The sequence below is a fragment of the Chroicocephalus ridibundus genome, chromosome 22 (assembly GCF_963924245.1).
Source record: "Chroicocephalus ridibundus chromosome 22, bChrRid1.1, whole genome shotgun sequence".
Taxonomy (NCBI): Eukaryota; Metazoa; Chordata; class Aves; order Charadriiformes; family Laridae; genus Chroicocephalus; species Chroicocephalus ridibundus.
Window position 1 is genome coordinate 6,289,495 of NC_086305.1, and position 17,670 is coordinate 6,307,164.

A 17,670-nucleotide genomic window follows, 5' to 3' on the forward strand; every position below is an offset into this window, starting at 1 on the left:
CTGCCGCCAGCCCAGCCCGCCATGGCGGAGAAGCGGGGGACGAAGCGGGGGACGAAGCGCGGGACGAACTCTCCATCGCTGCCACCCAGGAAGCGCAGGGCTCTGGGGGACAGGCCGGGGGTGGCGGGGGGGAAGAGACGCCCCCCAGCGAGGAGACGGAGATGAAGGGGCACGGGAGGGGGGGCATTTGGGGGGTGGGGGGAGGGTTGTATTTAGGGGAGGGGGGTGGGGGGGCAGATTTAAGGGAGGGGACTGTATCTGGGGGGGTGGTGTGTTTGGGGGGGGTGGGGAGAGGGACATGTTTAGGGGAGGGGGGGTTAGAGTAGCTTCGATAGGGCCTTTTCTCTCCTGTTTTTCCATTAAAAGTCGTAGCGGGCAGTGTGTTTGGGGAGGTGGGTGTGTTTAGGGGAGGCAGGTCTATTTAAAGGGGGGGTAGTGTATTTTGAGAGATGGGGGGGTGGGTTTAGGGGAGAGGGGGCATTTAGGGGGGGGGTTAGAGTAGCTTCGATAGGACCTTTTCTCTTGACTTTTTCCATTAGAGGTTGCGGTGGGCAGTGTAGTTGGGGGGAGGGATGTGTTTAGGGGAGGGGGGCGCGTTTGAGGGAGGGGGGGTTAGAGTAGCTTCGATAGGGCCTTTTCTCTCATGTTTTTCCATTAAAAGTTGTTTCTCCAGCCCTGCTCCGTGCCTGTCTGGGAGGGGAGGGAGCGCGGGGAGCAGCGGGAATCGGCCCCAACCAGGTGCCACAGCCCCACACGGGACCCCGAAGGGCACTGAGCCCCCCCCCAGGGCCGAGTCACCGTCAGCAGGGTGGCAGTGGTGGGGGGGGACTCCCCTGTCCCCTTCCCCAGGGGCAGCCAGGACAGACGGGTCCCCGCCGGACCCATGGACACGGCCCCACGCAGAAAGCAGCACGGAGCCCCCGGGACAAGGTCGGACCTTGGGGAGCGGGAGGGGACGGACACACACGACCACAAGGGCTGCCAGGCCTTCGGCTGGACCCCGGCCAGCGTCCCCTCCCGCGGGGACAGGGCTCGGGGCAAAGCCCCCAAAGCCTCGGCACAGTCACCCCCGTCCGCGGCTCCGCAGCCCGGCTTTGCCTCCCTGCGCTGCCCAATCACCCCAAATCACCCCCACAACGGCCAGGGGGGAGCTGCCGGCCAGGCAGGGACCCTCCTCCCCTTCTCTGCCTGCGCCTTGGGCAGCCCCGACACCAGCCGGGGGGGAAATAAGGAAAGAAATAAACAAAGAAATCACGGCGGGGGCCAAAAGTGCCTGGAAACCCCAGCTCCTTATTGCCCGTTCCCCCTCCCAGCTCCACAGCCCGGGGCCAACGCAGCCAAGGGCGCCTTCGGGCAGCGGCCGCCCCTCTGCGGGTCCGGCGCGCAGAAGGTGTGGGGGGAGGTCCCCGGTCCCCGCCGGGGCACCCCTGGTGTCGGGGGCAGCCGCTGCGGGCCCCAGGCGGGCGCAGTCCCCTTGGCCTTGGCAGGACCCGGCGCAGCTCCTGGCACCGCTGCTGCTCCGCGTCCGGCCTCCCAACCCCCCGCCCCGAGCACCCTCCTGCACCCAAAACTCCCGTCCCCTGCAGCAGCTGCACCGCCACCGCCCGCAGCTCTCGGGGGCCGCGGGGAGCTGCTCTGCGCCAGAGAAGGCGGAAAAGGGAAGAGAAAGACCAGAACCCAAACTGCAGGGCTGACCTCGAGTTAACTGCAGGGCTGCCCAGCACCGCACACAGTGCTCCAGGTGAAGCCGCGCCAGCGCTGAACACAGCGGGACAATCCCCTCCCTTGGCCGCCTGCTTCTACTGTCTTTGATGCCCCCTACGATGCGGCTGCCCTCTTGGTGCCAGGGGACACTGCTGGCTCCTCCTGAGCTGCTCACCACCCCCACACCCCTTTCTGCAGGGCTGCTCCCCAGACGCACACTCCCCATTCCCACTGGTGTCGCCGTTACTCCCTCCCTCCCAACTGCAGAACGCGGCACTTGGACTGGTTCCATTTCACGCCGGTCACGATTGCCCAACGCTCCAAGCCATCTAGAGCCTTCTGCAAGGCCTCTTGGCCCTCAACAGACTCAACAGCACCTCCCAGTTTGGGATCACCAGCAACCTTCCTAATGGGGCATTCAGCTCCCAAAATCCAGGGGAGCAACTCTGCCCACCCTTTTTCTGACAATTTGAAACTCAACCATTTCATGATGTCTGCAGCCGAGACCTTCCCGTCTCCCACGAGTCCTTCTCCGCTCACAACCACCAGGTCTCGGAGGGCATCTTTCCTCGATGGCCCCCCGAGCGCTGCTGACAAGAAGTTCCCATCTCCCACAAACTGCAGGAACTGCCCAGCCCTGCTCCTCACAGCACCAGGGGATTCCCACATGCTGCCTGGGAAGATGAAATCTGCCAGAAGGAGAAGGGCTCCTGACACAGAGGTGTCTCCTCAGCCCCTAGAGATTCAGAGACTCACGGCCTCAGTGCCAGCATCCTGGCTGGGCGATGGGTCGCAGACCCCCACTGCACCATCGTGGCTGGACCATCAAACCTCTCCTTTAGGTAGAGTGCGACCCCTCCACCCCTGCCCTGCCACCCCCCCGGCACAGCCCGGCACCTCCAGCACGGCCCCCCAGCTGTGGGACCGTCCCACCGAGCCCCACTCACCCCGAGGACACCCCAGCTCTGGGAACACACCAAGGCTCCAGCCAAAGGCACTTGCACCTACAGCCCCCGGTAGCCGCCGGTAGGGGCTGCAGGCCCTCAGCCCCCCCGAGCCCCTTCCCTCCCCAGGAGGAGCTGGGGGGGCTGTTGGGGGGGCCGTTGGGAGGGGGCGGAGCACAGGGAGCCCCAACATTCCATCCTGGAGACGCCAAAGAGTCCTTAGCAGCGGAGAGACTGAGGGGACTGACCATGGCGCTGCCACCTCGGTGGCTCCCACTGCGCGGCCCCCGTGCTCCCCCGGCGCCCCAGAGCCTTCAGGCTTTAATGCTCCCGCAAACCTTCTACCCCCAAGGCAGGGACCGACCCTGACCCGCAGCCCGGGGACGCTCTCGGGGCCAAGAGTGCAGGAGGTGACCATGGCTCCTGTCTCTCTTCCAGGCGCAGCCACCCTGTTCCCATCGACCGGGCAGCAGCTGCTCTTCCCCACGGCCTGGGCACCCCCAGTGGGGGCGGCCCCACAGGCCCCGCCACCAGGTATGGCACCCCTGTCCCCTCTGCCACCCCGACACCATTGGTGTTCAAGAACCCTGGGCACCTTCAGCCTCCCCCTCCCCTCTCCACGGTCACCTTCACCATCCCACCTCCCCTGTTCCCCCCCCGGCAGTTCTGGCACGGGGGCTCAGCAAGCCCGGCTGAGTGTCCCTGCCCTCGCCTGCCCAGTGAATCCCAGTTCCTGAGAATTTCCACAATACTTGGGGCCACCTCTCGGGGACGAGAGCGCAGGAGGTGACCGCCGGCCACGGCTCCTGTCTCTCTTCCAGGCGCAGCCACCCTGTTCCCACTGCCCGGGCAGCAGCAGCCATTCCCTGCAGCCTGGGCACCCCCACTGGGGGCGGCCGCACAGGCCCCACCACCAGGTATGGCACCCCTGTCCCCTCTGCCACCCTGACACCATCAGCACCCTGATGGCCACGGGGGGCGGCTCGGAGGGTGCCCCGGAGGGTGCCCCCGGCCCAGCACGGCTCCCTCCCACCCACACAGGGCTGCACAGGGCCCCATGCGGCTGCTGCTGCTTCGACCCGCGCTTCGGGTCCGTCGACTGGACTGTCACCGACGTGCCTGTGCCGGCCACTGCCACCCTCGGCCACGACGCTGCTGCTCCGTCGGGCGCTGCCCTGTGGGGCCCCGGGGGCTGCGGGACCCTCCCGGCCTGGGCAGCCCCTGGCACCCCCCAGGGACAACCAACACCGCCCCAACTGACGCAGCACCCAGCATACGGCCACCAGGGCACAGCGGTGCCCGCAGTCCCCCCGCTGCTGTTCAACTCCATCCCTGGACGCCAGCACCTCGAGGCCACCTCCGCGGGAGCACCCCCTGCCAGCCGCGTCCCCACGGGCACCTACTTCCCCCCCAGCCCTGCTGCTGCCCCCCACAACGAAGCTCCTGGTGACCTGGATGCCAACTTGGAAGTCACCGAGGACATGCTCCTCCAAGAGCCGCTCTGGCTCTTTTTTTCATCCTTGGACACGGTGGAGGTCTCCCAGGACCCCGACACCACCATCACCACACCTGGGGACCCCAGAAGCATCATCAGAGAGGGGAGAGCGGTGGCCCCAGCACCCACTGAGTTGCCGACATCCATCCCTGCCTTCAAGAACACCAAGGAATGGTCCTCAGAGACCAACAGCTCCAGCAGGGCCTCCCCCGCGCAGACACCCCTGGGCAGCGACATCTCCTCGAGCACCATCAGCTCCCCAGAGAGCAACATCTCTCCCAGGAGCGACATCTCCTCCGAGAGCGACGTCTTCCCAGAGCTCACCTTCTCCTCGAAGAACATCACCTACTCAGAGCAGGACATCACAGACTACGACACCATCTCCCTAAAGAGTGACACCTCCTCGAGCAGCGACAACTCCTGGGAGAGCGACGTCCCCCACAGCCAAGCCCTCGGGGACGCGGCCGGCCACCTTGCCGTGCCCCACGAGGTGTCCCTCAAGGAGGCCCTGAGCCTCTTGGACTGTGACCCCGGTGGCACCGGCAAAGCCGCCCCCCTCTGCGACGTCGACTCCCTCTCGCTGCCCGAGGACCTGCTAATGCTGGATTACAGCATGGAGGAGCTCCTGGAGGGTGCCCGCATCCTGGAAGGATTCCTCTACGGGACAGAGCGTGACGTCCCCAGCAGCTCCTCTGCTGTCCCCAACTGCCAAGCCCTCGGAGACACAGCTGGCCACCTTGAGAGCGATGTCCCCAGCAGCTCCTCTGCTGTCCCCAACAGCCAAGCCCTCGGGGACACAGCCGGCCACCTTGCAGTGCCCCAGGAGGTGCCTGTCAACGACTTTGGCGTGGAGGTGACCCGGAAGGCCGTCGTCGTCCTGGAAGATATCTTCTCCAGGACGAAGTCCCAGGAGTCGTGCGGGGACACGGGGAGGGAGCTGCCGCCAGCCCAGCCCGCCATGGCGGAGAAGCGGGGGACGAAGCGGGGGACGAAGCGCGGGACGAACTCTCCATCGCTGCCACCCAGGAAGCGCAGGGCTCTGGGGGACAGGCCGGGGGTGGCGGGGGGGAAGAGACGCCCCCCAGCGAGGAGACGGAGATGAAGGGGCACGGGAGGGGGGGCATTTGGGGGGTGGGGGGAGGGTTGTATTTAGGGGAGGGGGGTGGGGGGGCAGATTTAAGGGAGGGGACTGTATCTGGGGGGGTGGTGTGTTTGGGGGGGGTGGGGAGAGGGACATGTTTAGGGGAGGGGGGGTTAGAGTAGCTTCGATAGGGCCTTTTCTCTCCTGTTTTTCCATTAAAAGTCGTAGCGGGCAGTGTGTTTGGGGAGGTGGGTGTGTTTAGGGGAGGCAGGTCTATTTAAAGGGGGGGTAGTGTATTTTGAGAGATGGGGGGGTGGGTTTAGGGGAGAGGGGGCATTTAGGGGGGGGGGTTAGAGTAGCTTCGATAGGACCTTTTCTCTTGACTTTTTCCATTAGAGGTTGCGGTGGGCAGTGTAGTTGGGGGGAGGGATGTGTTTAGGGGAGGGGGGCGCGTTTGAGGGAGGGGGGGTTAGAGTAGCTTCGATAGGGCCTTTTCTCTCATGTTTTTCCATTAAAAGTTGTTTCTCCAGCCCTGCTCCGTGCCTGTCTGGGAGGGGAGGGAGCGCGGGGAGCAGCGGGAATCGGCCCCAACCAGGTGCCACAGCCCCACACGGGACCCCGAAGGGCACTGAGCCCCCCCCCAGGGCCGAGTCACCGTCAGCAGGGTGGCAGTGGTGGGGGGGGACTCCCCTGTCCCCTTCCCCAGGGGCAGCCAGGACAGACGGGTCCCCGCCGGACCCATGGACACGGCCCCACGCAGAAAGCAGCACGGAGCCCCCGGGACAAGGTCGGACCTTGGGGAGCGGGAGGGGACGGACACACACGACCACAAGGGCTGCCAGGCCTTCGGCTGGACCCCGGCCAGCGTCCCCTCCCGCGGGGACAGGGCTCGGGGCAAAGCCCCCAAAGCCTCGGCACAGTCACCCCCGTCCGCGGCTCCGCAGCCCGGCTTTGCCTCCCTGCGCTGCCCAATCACCCCAAATCACCCCCACAACGGCCAGGGGGGAGCTGCCGGCCAGGCAGGGACCCTCCTCCCCTTCTCTGCCTGCGCCTTGGGCAGCCCCGACACCAGCCGGGGGGGAAATAAGGAAAGAAATAAACAAAGAAATCACGGCGGGGGCCAAAAGTGCCTGGAAACCCCAGCTCCTTATTGCCCGTTCCCCCTCCCAGCTCCACAGCCCGGGGCCAACGCAGCCAAGGGCGCCTTCGGGCAGCGGCCGCCCCTCTGCGGGTCCGGCGCGCAGAAGGTGCGGGGGGAGGTCCCCGGTCCCCGCCGGGGCACCCCTGGTGTCGGGGGCAGCCGCTGCGGGCCCCAGGCGGGCGCAGTCCCCTTGGCCTTGGCAGGACCCGGCGCAGCTCCTGGCACCGCTGCTGCTCCGCGTCCGGCCTCCCAACCCCCCGCCCCGAGCACCCTCCTGCACCCAAAACTCCCGTCCCCTGCAGCAGCTGCACCGCCACCGCCCGCAGCTCTCGGGGGCCGCGGGGAGCTGCTCTGCGCCAGAGAAGGCGGAAAAGGGAAGAGAAAGACCAGAACCCAAACTGCAGGGCTGACCTCGAGTTAACTGCAGGGCTGCCCAGCACCGCACACAGTGCTCCAGGTGAAGCCGCGCCAGCGCTGAACACAGCGGGACAATCCCCTCCCTTGGCCGCCTGCTTCTACTGTCTTTGATGCCCCCTACGATGCGGCTGCCCTCTTGGTGCCAGGGGACACTGCTGGCTCCTCCTGAGCTGCTCACCACCCCCACACCCCTTTCTGCAGGGCTGCTCCCCAGACGCACACTCCCCATTCCCACTGGTGTCGCCGTTACTCCCTCCCTCCCAACTGCAGAACGCGGCACTTGGACTGGTTCCATTTCACGCCGGTCACGATTGCCCAACGCTCCAAGCCATCTAGAGCCTTCTGCAAGGCCTCTTGGCCCTCAACAGACTCAACAGCACCTCCCAGTTTGGGATCACCAGCAACCTTCCTAATGGGGCATTCAGCTCCCAAAATCCAGGGGAGCAACTCTGCCCACCCTTTTTCTGACAATTTGAAACTCAACCATTTCATGATGTCTGCAGCCGAGACCTTCCCGTCTCCCACGAGTCCTTCTCCGCTCACAACCACCAGGTCTCGGAGGGCATCTTTCCTCGATGGCCCCCCGAGCGCTGCTGACAAGAAGTTCCCATCTCCCACAAACTGCAGGAACTGCCCAGCCCTGCTCCTCACAGCACCAGGGGATTCCCACATGCTGCCTGGGAAGATGAAATCTGCCAGAAGGAGAAGGGCTCCTGACACAGAGGTGTCTCCTCAGCCCCTAGAGATTCAGAGACTCACGGCCTCAGTGCCAGCATCCTGGCTGGGCGATGGGTCGCAGACCCCCACTGCACCATCGTGGCTGGACCATCAAACCTCTCCTTTAGGTAGAGTGCGACCCCTCCACCCCTGCCCTGCCACCCCCCCGGCACAGCCCGGCACCTCCAGCACGGCCCCCCAGCTGTGGGACCGTCCCACCGAGCCCCACTCACCCCGAGGACACCCCAGCTCTGGGAACACACCAAGGCTCCAGCCAAAGGCACTTGCACCTACAGCCCCCGGTAGCCGCCGGTAGGGGCTGCAGGCCCTCAGCCCCCCCGAGCCCCTTCCCTCCCCAGGAGGAGCTGGGGGGGCTGTTGGGGGGGCCGTTGGGAGGGGGCGGAGCACAGGGAGCCCCAACATTCCATCCTGGAGACGCCAAAGAGTCCTTAGCAGCGGAGAGACTGAGGGGACTGACCATGGCGCTGCCACCTCGGTGGCTCCCACTGCGCGGCCCCCGTGCTCCCCCGGCGCCCCAGAGCCTTCAGGCTTTAATGCTCCCGCAAACCTTCTACCCCCAAGGCAGGGACCGACCCTGACCCGCAGCCCGGGGACGCTCTCGGGGCCAAGAGTGCAGGAGGTGACCATGGCTCCTGTCTCTCTTCCAGGCGCAGCCACCCTGTTCCCATCGACCGGGCAGCAGCTGCTCTTCCCCACGGCCTGGGCACCCCCAGTGGGGGCGGCCCCACAGGCCCCGCCACCAGGTATGGCACCCCTGTCCCCTCTGCCACCCCGACACCATTGGTGTTCAAGAACCCTGGGCACCTTCAGCCTCCCCCTCCCCTCTCCACGGTCACCTTCACCATCCCACCTCCCCTGTTCCCCCCCCGGCAGTTCTGGCACGGGGGCTCAGCAAGCCCGGCTGAGTGTCCCTGCCCTCGCCTGCCCAGTGAATCCCAGTTCCTGAGAATTTCCACAATACTTGGGGCCACCTCTCGGGGACGAGAGCGCAGGAGGTGACCGCCGGCCATGGCTCCTGTCTCTCTTCCAGGCGCAGCCACCCTGTTCCCACTGCCCGGGCAGCAGCAGCCATTCCCTGCAGCCTGGGCACCCCCACTGGGGGCGGCCGTACAGGCCCCACCACCAGGTATGGCACCCCTGTCCCCTCTGCCACCCTGACACCATCAGCACCCTGATGGCCACGGGGGGCGGCTCGGAGGGTGCCCCGGAGGGTGCCCCCGGCCCAGCACGGCTCCCTCCCACCCACACAGGGCTGCACAGGGCCCCATGCGGCTGCTGCTGCTTCGACCCGCGCTTCGGGTCCGTCGACTGGACTGTCACCGACGTGCCTGTGCCGGCCACTGCCACCCTCGGCCACGACGCTGCTGCTCCGTCGGGCGCTGCCCTGTGGGGCCCCGGGGGCTGCGGGACCCTCCCGGCCTGGGCAGCCCCTGGCACCCCCCAGGGACAACCAACACCGCCCCAACTGACGCAGCACCCAGCATACGGCCACCAGGGCACAGCGGTGCCCGCAGTCCCCCCGCTGCTGTTCAACTCCATCCCTGGACGCCAGCACCTCGAGGCCACCTCCGCGGGAGCACCCCCTGCCAGCCGCGTCCCCACGGGCACCTACTTCCCCCCCAGCCCTGCTGCTGCCCCCCACAACGAAGCTCCTGGTGACCTGGATGCCAACTTGGAAGTCACCGAGGACATGCTCCTCCAAGAGCCGCTCTGGCTCTTTTTTTCATCCTTGGACACGGTGGAGGTCTCCCAGGACCCCGACACCACCATCACCACACCTGGGGACCCCAGAAGCATCATCAGAGAGGGGAGAGCGGTGGCCCCAGCACCCACTGAGTTGCCGACATCCATCCCTGCCTTCAAGAACACCAAGGAATGGTCCTCAGAGACCAACAGCTCCAGCAGGGCCTCCCCCGCGCAGACACCCCTGGGCAGCGACATCTCCTCGAGCACCATCAGCTCCCCAGAGAGCAACATCTCTCCCAGGAGCGACATCTCCTCCGAGAGCGACGTCTTCCCAGAGCTCACCTTCTCCTCGAAGAACATCACCTACTCAGAGCAGGACATCACAGACTACGACACCATCTCCCTAAAGAGTGACACCTCCTCGAGCAGCGACAACTCCTGGGAGAGCGACGTCCCCCACAGCCAAGCCCTCGGGGACGCGGCCGGCCACCTTGCCGTGCCCCACGAGGTGTCCCTCAAGGAGGCCCTGAGCCTCTTGGACTGTGACCCCGGTGGCACCGGCAAAGCCGCCCCCCTCTGCGACGTCGACTCCCTCTCGCTGCCCGAGGACCTGCTAATGCTGGATTACAGCATGGAGGAGCTCCTGGAGGGTGCCCGCATCCTGGAAGGATTCCTCTACGGGACAGAGCGTGACGTCCCCAGCAGCTCCTCTGCTGTCCCCAACTGCCAAGCCCTCGGAGACACAGCTGGCCACCTTGAGAGCGATGTCCCCAGCAGCTCCTCTGCTGTCCCCAACAGCCAAGCCCTCGGGGACACAGCCGGCCACCTTGCAGTGCCCCAGGAGGTGCCTGTCAACGACTTTGGCGTGGAGGTGACCCGGAAGGCCGTCGTCGTCCTGGAAGATATCTTCTCCAGGACGAAGTCCCAGGAGTCGTGCGGGGACACGGGGATGGAGCTGCCGCCAGCCCAGCCTGCCATGGCGGAGAAGCGGGGGACGAAGCGGGGGACGAAGCGCGGGACGAACTCTCCATCGCTGCCACCCAGGAAGCGCAGGGCTCTGGGGGACAGGCCGGGGGTGGCGGGGGGGAAGAGACGCCCCCCAGCGAGGAGACGGAGATGAAGGGGCACGGGAGGGGGGGCATTTGGGGGGTGGGGGGAGGGTTGTATTTAGGGGAAGGGGGTGGGGGGGCAGATTTAAGGGAGGGGACTGTATCTGGGGGGGTGGTGTGTTTGGGGGGGGTGGGGAGAGGGACATGTTTAGGGGAGGGGGGGTTAGAGTAGCTTCGATAGGGCCTTTTCTCTCCTGTTTTTCCATTAAAAGTCGTAGCGGGCAGTGTGTTTGGGGAGGTGGGTGTGTTTAGGGGAGGCAGGTCTATTTAAAGGGGGGGTAGTGTATTTTGAGAGATGGGGGGGTGGGTTTAGGGGAGAGGGGGGCATTTGATGGAGGGGGGGTTAGAGTAGCTTCGATAGGACCTTTTCTCTTGACTTTTTCCATTAAAGGTTGCGGTGGGCAGTGTAGTTGGGGGGAGGGATGTGTTTAGGGGAGGGGGGCGCGTTTGAGGGAGGGGGGGTTAGAGTCGCTTCGATAGGGCCTTTTCTCTCATGTTTTTCCATTAAAAGTTGTTTCTCCAGCCCTGCTCCGTGCCTGTCTGGGAGGGGAGGGAGCGCAGGGGGCAGCGGGAATCGGCCCCCACCAGGTGCCACAGCCCCACACGGGACCCCGAAGGGCACTGAGCCCCCCCCCCAGGGCCGAGTCACCGTCACCAGGGTGGCAGTGGTGGTGGGGGGACTCCCCTGTCCCCTTCCCCAGGGGCAGCCAGGACAGACGGGTCCCCGCCGGACCCACGGACACGGCCCCACGCAGAAAGCAGCACGGAGCCCCTGGGACAAGGACGGACCTTGGGGAGCGGGAGGGGACGGACACACACGACCACAAGGGCTGCCAGGCCTTCGGCTGGACCCCGGCCAGCGTCCCCTCCCGCGGGGACAGGGCTCGGGGCAAAGCCTCCAAAGCCTCGGCACAGTCACCCCCGTCCGCGGCTCCGCAGCCCGGCTTTGCCTCCCTGCGCTGCCCAATCACCCCAAATCACCCCCACAACGGCCAGGGGGGAGCTGCCGGCCAGGCAGGGACCCTCCTCCCCTTCTCTGCCTGCGCCTTGGCCAGCCCCGACACCAGCCGGGGGGGGAAATAAGGAAAGAAATAAACAAAGAAATCACGGCGGGGGCCAAAAGTGTCTGGAAACCCCAGCTCTTTATTGCCCGTTCCCCCTCCCAGCTCCACAGCCCGGGGCCAACGCAGCCAAGGGCGCCTTCGGGCAGCGGCCGCCCCTCTGCGGGTCCGGCGCGCAGAAGGTGCGGGGGGAGGTCCCCGGTCCCCGCCGGGGCACCCCTGGTGTCGGGGGGAGCCGCTGCGGGCCCCAGGCGGGCACAGTCCCCTTGGCCTCGGCAGGGCCCGGCGCAGCTCCTGGCACCGCTGCTGCTCCGCGTCCGGCCTCCCAACCCCCCGCCCCGAGCACCCTCCTGCACCCAAAACTCCCGTCCCCTGCAGCAGCTGCACCGCCACCGCCCGCAGCTCTCGGGGGCCGCGGGGAGCTGCTCTGCGCCAGAGAAGGCGGCAAAGGGAAGAGAAAGACCAGAACCCAAACTGCAGGGCTGACCTCGAGTTAACTGCAGGGCTGCCCAGCACCGCACACAGTGCTCCAGGTGAAGCCGCGCCAGCGCTGAACACAGCGGGACAATCCCCTCCCTTGGCCGCCTGCTTCTACTGTCTTTGATGCCCCCTACGATGCGGCTGCCCTCTTGGTGCCAGGGGACACTGCTGGCTCCTCCTGAGCTGCTCACCACCCCCACCCCCCTTTCTGCAGGGCTGCTCCCCAGACGCACCCTCCCCATTCCCACTGGTGCCGCCGTTACTCCCTCCCTCCCACCTGCAGAACGCGGCACTTGGACTGGTTCCATTTCACGCTGGTCACGATTGCCCAACGCTCCAAGCCATCTAGAGCCTTCTGCAAGGCCTCTTGGCCCTCAACAGACTCAACAGCACCTCCCAGTTTGGGATCACCAGCAACCTTCCTAATGGGGCATTCAGCTCCCAAAATCCAGGGGAGCAACTCTGCCCACCCTTTTTCTGACAATTTGAAACTCAACCATTTCATGATGTCTGCAGCCGAGACCTTCCCGTCTCCCACGAGTCCTCCGCTCACAACCACCAGGTCTCGGAGGGCATCCTTCCTCGATGGCCCCCCGAGCGCTGCTGACAAGAAGTTCCCATCTCCCACAAACTGTAGGAACTGCCCAGCCCTGCTCCTCACAGCACCAGGGGCTTCCCACATGCTGCCTGGGAAGACGAAATCTGCCAGAAGGAGAAGGGCTCCTGACACAGAGGTGTCTCCTCAGCCCCTAGAGATTCAGAGACTCACGGCCTCAGTGCCAGCATCCTGGCTGGGCGATGGGTCGCAGACCCCCACTGCACCATCGTGGCTGGACCATCAAACCTCTCCTTTAGGTACGGTGCGACCCCTCCACCCCTGCCCTGCCACCCCCCCGGCACAGCCCGGCACCTCCAGCACGGCCCCCCAGCTGTGGGACCGTCCCACCGAGCCCCACTCACCCCGAGGACACCCCAGCTCTGGGAACACACCAAGGCTCCAGCCAAAGGCACTTGCACCTACAGCCCCCGGTAGCCGCCGGTAGGGGCTGCAGGCCCTCAGCCCCCCCGAGCCCCTTCCCTCCCCAGCAGGAGCTGGGGGGGCTGTTGGGGGGGCCGTTGGGAGGGGGCGGAGCACAGGGAGCCCCAACATTCCATCCTGGAGACGCCAAAGAGTCCTTAGCAGCGGAGAGACTGAGGGGACTGACCATGGCGCTGCCACCTCGGTGGCTCCCACTGCGCGGCCCCCGTGCTCCCCCGGCGCCCCAGAGCCTTCAGGCTTTAATGCTCCCGCAAACCTTCTACCCCCAAGGCAGGGACCGACCCTGACCCGCAGCCCGGGGACGCTCTCGGGGCCAAGAGCGCAGGAGGTGACCACTGGCCATGGCTCCTGTCTCTCTTCCAGGCGCAGCCACCCTGTTCCCATCGACCGGGCAGCAGCTGCTCTTCCCCACCGCCTGGGCACCCCCAGTGGGGGCGGCCCCACAGGCCCCACCACCAGGTATGGCACCCCTGTCCCCTCTGCCACCCCGACACCATTGGTGTTCAAGAACCCTGGGCACCTTCAGCCTCCCCCTCCCCTCTCCACGGTCACCTTCACCATCCCACCTCCCCTGTTCCCCCCCCGGCAGTTCTGGCACGGGGGCTCAGCAAGCCCGGCTGAGTGTCCCTGCCCTCGCCTGCCCAGTGAATCCCAGTTCCTGAGAATTTCCACAATACTTGGGGCCACCTCTCGGGGACGAGAGCCCAGGAGGTGACCGCCGGCCATGGCTCCTGTCTCTCTTCCAGGCGCAGCCACCCTGTTCCAACTGCCCGGGCAGCAGCAGCCATTCCCTGCAGCCTGGGCACCCCCACTGGGGGCAGCCGCACAGGCCCCACCACCAGGTATGGCACCCCTGTCCCCTCTGCCACCCTGACACCATCAGCACCCTGATGGCCACGGGGGGCGGCTCGGAGGGTGCCCCCGGCCCAGCACGGCTCCCTCCCACCCACACAGGGCTGCACAGGGCCCCATGCGGCTGCTGCTGCTTCGACCCGCGCTTCGGGTCCGTCGACTGGACCGTCACCAACGTGCCTGCGCTGGCCAACGCCACCCTCGGCCACGACGCTGCTGCTCCGTCGGGCGCTGCCCTGTGGGGCCCCGGGGGCTGCGGGACCCTCCCGGCCTGGGCAGCCCCTGGCACCCCCCAGGGACAACCAACACCGCCCCAACTGACGCAGCACCCAGCATACGGCCACCAGGGCACAGCGGTGCCCGCAGTCCCCCCGCTGCTGTTCAACTCCATCCCTGGACGCCAGCACCTCGAGGCCACCTCTGCGGGAGCACCCCCTGCCAGCCGCGTCCCCACGGGCACCTACTTCCCCCCCAGCCCTGCTGCTGCCCCCCACAACGAAGCTCCTGGTGACCTGGATGCCAACTTGGAAGTCACTGAGGACATGCTCCTCCAAGAGCCCCTCTGGCTCTTTTTTTCATCCTTGGACACGGTGGAGGTCTCCCAGGACCCCGACACCACCATCACCACACCTGGGGACCCCAGAAGCATCATCAGAGAGGGGAGAGCGGTGGCCCCAGCACCCACTGAGTTGCCGACATCCATCCCTGCCTACAAGAACACCAAGGAATGGTCCTCAGAGACCAACAGCTCCAGCAGGGCCTCCCCCGCGCAGACACCCCTGGGCAGCGACATCTCCTCGAGCACCATCAGCTCCCCAGAGAGCAACATCTCTCCCAGGAGCGACATCTCCTCTGAGAGCGACGTCTTCCCAGAGCTCACCTTCTCCTCGAAGAACATCACCTACTCAGAGCAGGACATCACGGACTACGACACCATCTCCCTAAAGAGTGACACCTCCTCGAGCAGCGACAACTCCTGGGAGAGTGACGTCCCCCACAGTCAAGCCCTCGGGGACGCGGCCGGCCACCTTGCCGTGCCCCACGAGGTGTCCCTCAAGGAGGCCCTGAGCCTCTTGGACTGTGACCCCGGTGGCACCGGCAAAGCCGCCCCCCTCTGCGACGTCGACTCCCTCTCGCTGCCCGAGGAGCTGCTAATGCTGGATTACAGCATGGAGGAGCTCCTGGAGGGTGCCCGCATCCTGGAAGGATTCCTCTACGGGACAGAGCGTGACGTCCCCAGCAGCTCCTCTGCTGTCCCCAATTGCCAAGCCCTCGGAGACACAGCTGGCCACCTTGAGAGCGATGTCCCCAGCAGCTCCTCTGCTGTCCCCAACAGCCAAGCCCTCGGGGACACAGCCGGCCACCTTGCAGTGCCCCAGGAGGTGCCTGTCAACGACTTTGGCGTGGAGGTGACCCGGAAGGCCGTCGTCGTCCTGGAAGATATCTTCTCCAGGACGAAGTCCCAGGAGTCGTGCGGGGACACGGGGAGGGAGCTGCCGCCAGCCCAGCCTGCCATGGCGTAGAAGCGGGGGACGAAGCGGGGGACGAAGCGCGGGACGAACTCCCCGTCGCTGCCACCCAGGAAGCGCAGGGCTCTGGGGGACAGGCCGGGGGTGGCGGGGGGGAAGAGACGCCCCCCAGCGAGGAGACGGAGATGAAGGGGCGCGGGAGGGGGTGCATTTGGGGGGTGGGGGGAGGGTTGTATTTAGGGGAAGGGGGTGGGGGGGCAGATTTAAGGGAGGGGACTGTATCTGGGGGGGTGGTGTGTTTGGGGGGGGTGGGGAGAGGGACACGTTTAGGGGAGGGAGGGTTAGAGTAGCTTCGATAGGGCCTTTTCTCTCCTGTTTTTCCATTAAAAGTCGTAGCGGGCAGTGTGCTTGGGGAGGTGGGTGTGTTTAGGGGAGGCAGGTCTATTTAAAGGGGGGGTAGTGTATTTTGAGAGATGGGGGGGTGAGTTTAGGGGAGAGGGGGGCATTTAGGGGGGGGGTTAGAGTAGCTTTGATAGGACCTTTTCTCTTGACTTTTTCCATTAGAGGTTGCGGTGGGCAGTGTAGTTGGGGGGAGGGATGTGTTTAGGGGAGGGGGGCGCGTTTGAGGGAGGGGGGGTTAGAGTCGCTTCGATAGGACCTTTTCTCTCATGTTTTTCCATTAAAAGTTGTTTCTCCAGCCCTGCTCCGTGCCTGTCTGGGAGGGGAGGGAGCGCGGGGAGCAGCGGGAATCGGCCCCAACCAGGTGCCACAGCCCCACACGGGACCCCGAAGGGCACCGAGCCCCCCCCCCCAGGGCCGAGTCACCGTCACCAGGGTGGCAGTGGTGGGGGGGGGACTCCCCTGTCCCCTTCCCCAGGGGCAGCCAGGACAGACGGGTCCCCGCCGGACCCACGGACACGGCCCCACGCAGAAAGCAGCACGGAGCCCCCGGGACAAGGACGGACCTTGGGGAGCGGGAGGGGACGGACACACACGACCACAAGGGCTGCCAGGCCTTCGGCTGGACCCCGGCCAGCGTCCCCTCCCGCGGGGACAGGGCTCGGGGCAAAGCCCCCAAAGCCTCGGCACAGTCACCCCCGTCCGCGGCTCCGCAGCCCGGCTTTGCCTCCCTGCGCTGCCCCATCACCCCAAATCACCCCCACAACGGCCAGGGGGGAGCTGCCGGCCAGGCAGGGACCCTCCTCCCCTTCTCTGCCTGCGCCTTGGCCAGCCCCGACACCAGCCGGGGGGGGAAATAAGGAAAGAAATAAACAAAGAAATCACGGCGGGGGCCAAAAGTGTCTGGAAACCCCATCTCTTTATTGCCTGTTCCCCCTCCCAGCTCCACAGCCCGGGGCCAACGCAGCCAAGGGCGCCTTCGGGCAGCGGCCGCCCCTCTGCGGGTCCGGCGCGCAGAAGGTGTGGGGGGAGGTCCCCGGTCCCCGTCAGGGCACCCCCGGTGTCGGGGGGAGCCGCTGCGGGCCCCGGGCGGGCGCAGTCCTCTTGGCCTCGGCAGGGCCCGGCGCAGCTCCTGGCACCGCTGCTGCTCCGCGTCCGGCCTCCCAACCCCCCGCCCCGAGCACCCTCCTGCACCCAAAACTCCCGTCCCCTGCAGCAGCTGCACCGCCACCGCCCGCAGCTCTCGGGGGCCGCGGGGAGCTGCTCTGCGCCAGAGAAGGCGGCAAAGGGAAGAGAAAGACCAGAACCCAAACTGCAGGGCTGACCTCGAGTTAACTGCAGGGCTGCCCAGCACCGCACACAGTGCTCCAGGTGAAGCCGCGCCAGCGCTGAACACAGCGGGACAATCCCCTCCCTTGGCCGCCTGCTTCTACTGTCTTTGATGCCCCCCACGATGCGGCTGCCCTCTTGGTGCCAGGGGACACTGCTGGCTCCTCCTGAGCTGCTCACCACCCCCACACCCCTTTCTGCAGGGCTGCTCTCCAGACGCCCCCTCCCCATTCCCACTGGTGTCGCCGTTACTCCCTCCCTCCCACCTGCAGAACGCGGCACTTGGACTGGTTCCATTTCACGCCGGTCACGATTGCCCAACGCTCCAAGCCATCTAGAGCCTTCTGCAAGGCCTCTTGGCCCTCAACAGACTCAACAGCACCTCCCAGTTTGGGATCACCAGCAACCTTCCTAATGGGGCATTCAGCTCCCAAAATCCAGGGGAGCAACTCTGCCCACCCTTTTTCTGACAATTTGAAACTCAACCATTTCATGATGTCTGCAGCCGAGACCTTCCCGTCTCCCACGAGTCCTTCTCCGCTCACAACCACCAGGTCTCGGAGGGCATCTTTCCTTGATGGCCTCCCGAGCGCTGCTGACAAGAAGTTCCCATCTCCCACAAACTGTAGGAACTGCCCAGCCCTGCTCCTCACAGCACCAGGGGCTTCCCACATGCTGCCTGGGAAGCCTGGGACGTTGTTAGCGGATAAGGAGCGTTTCTCACAA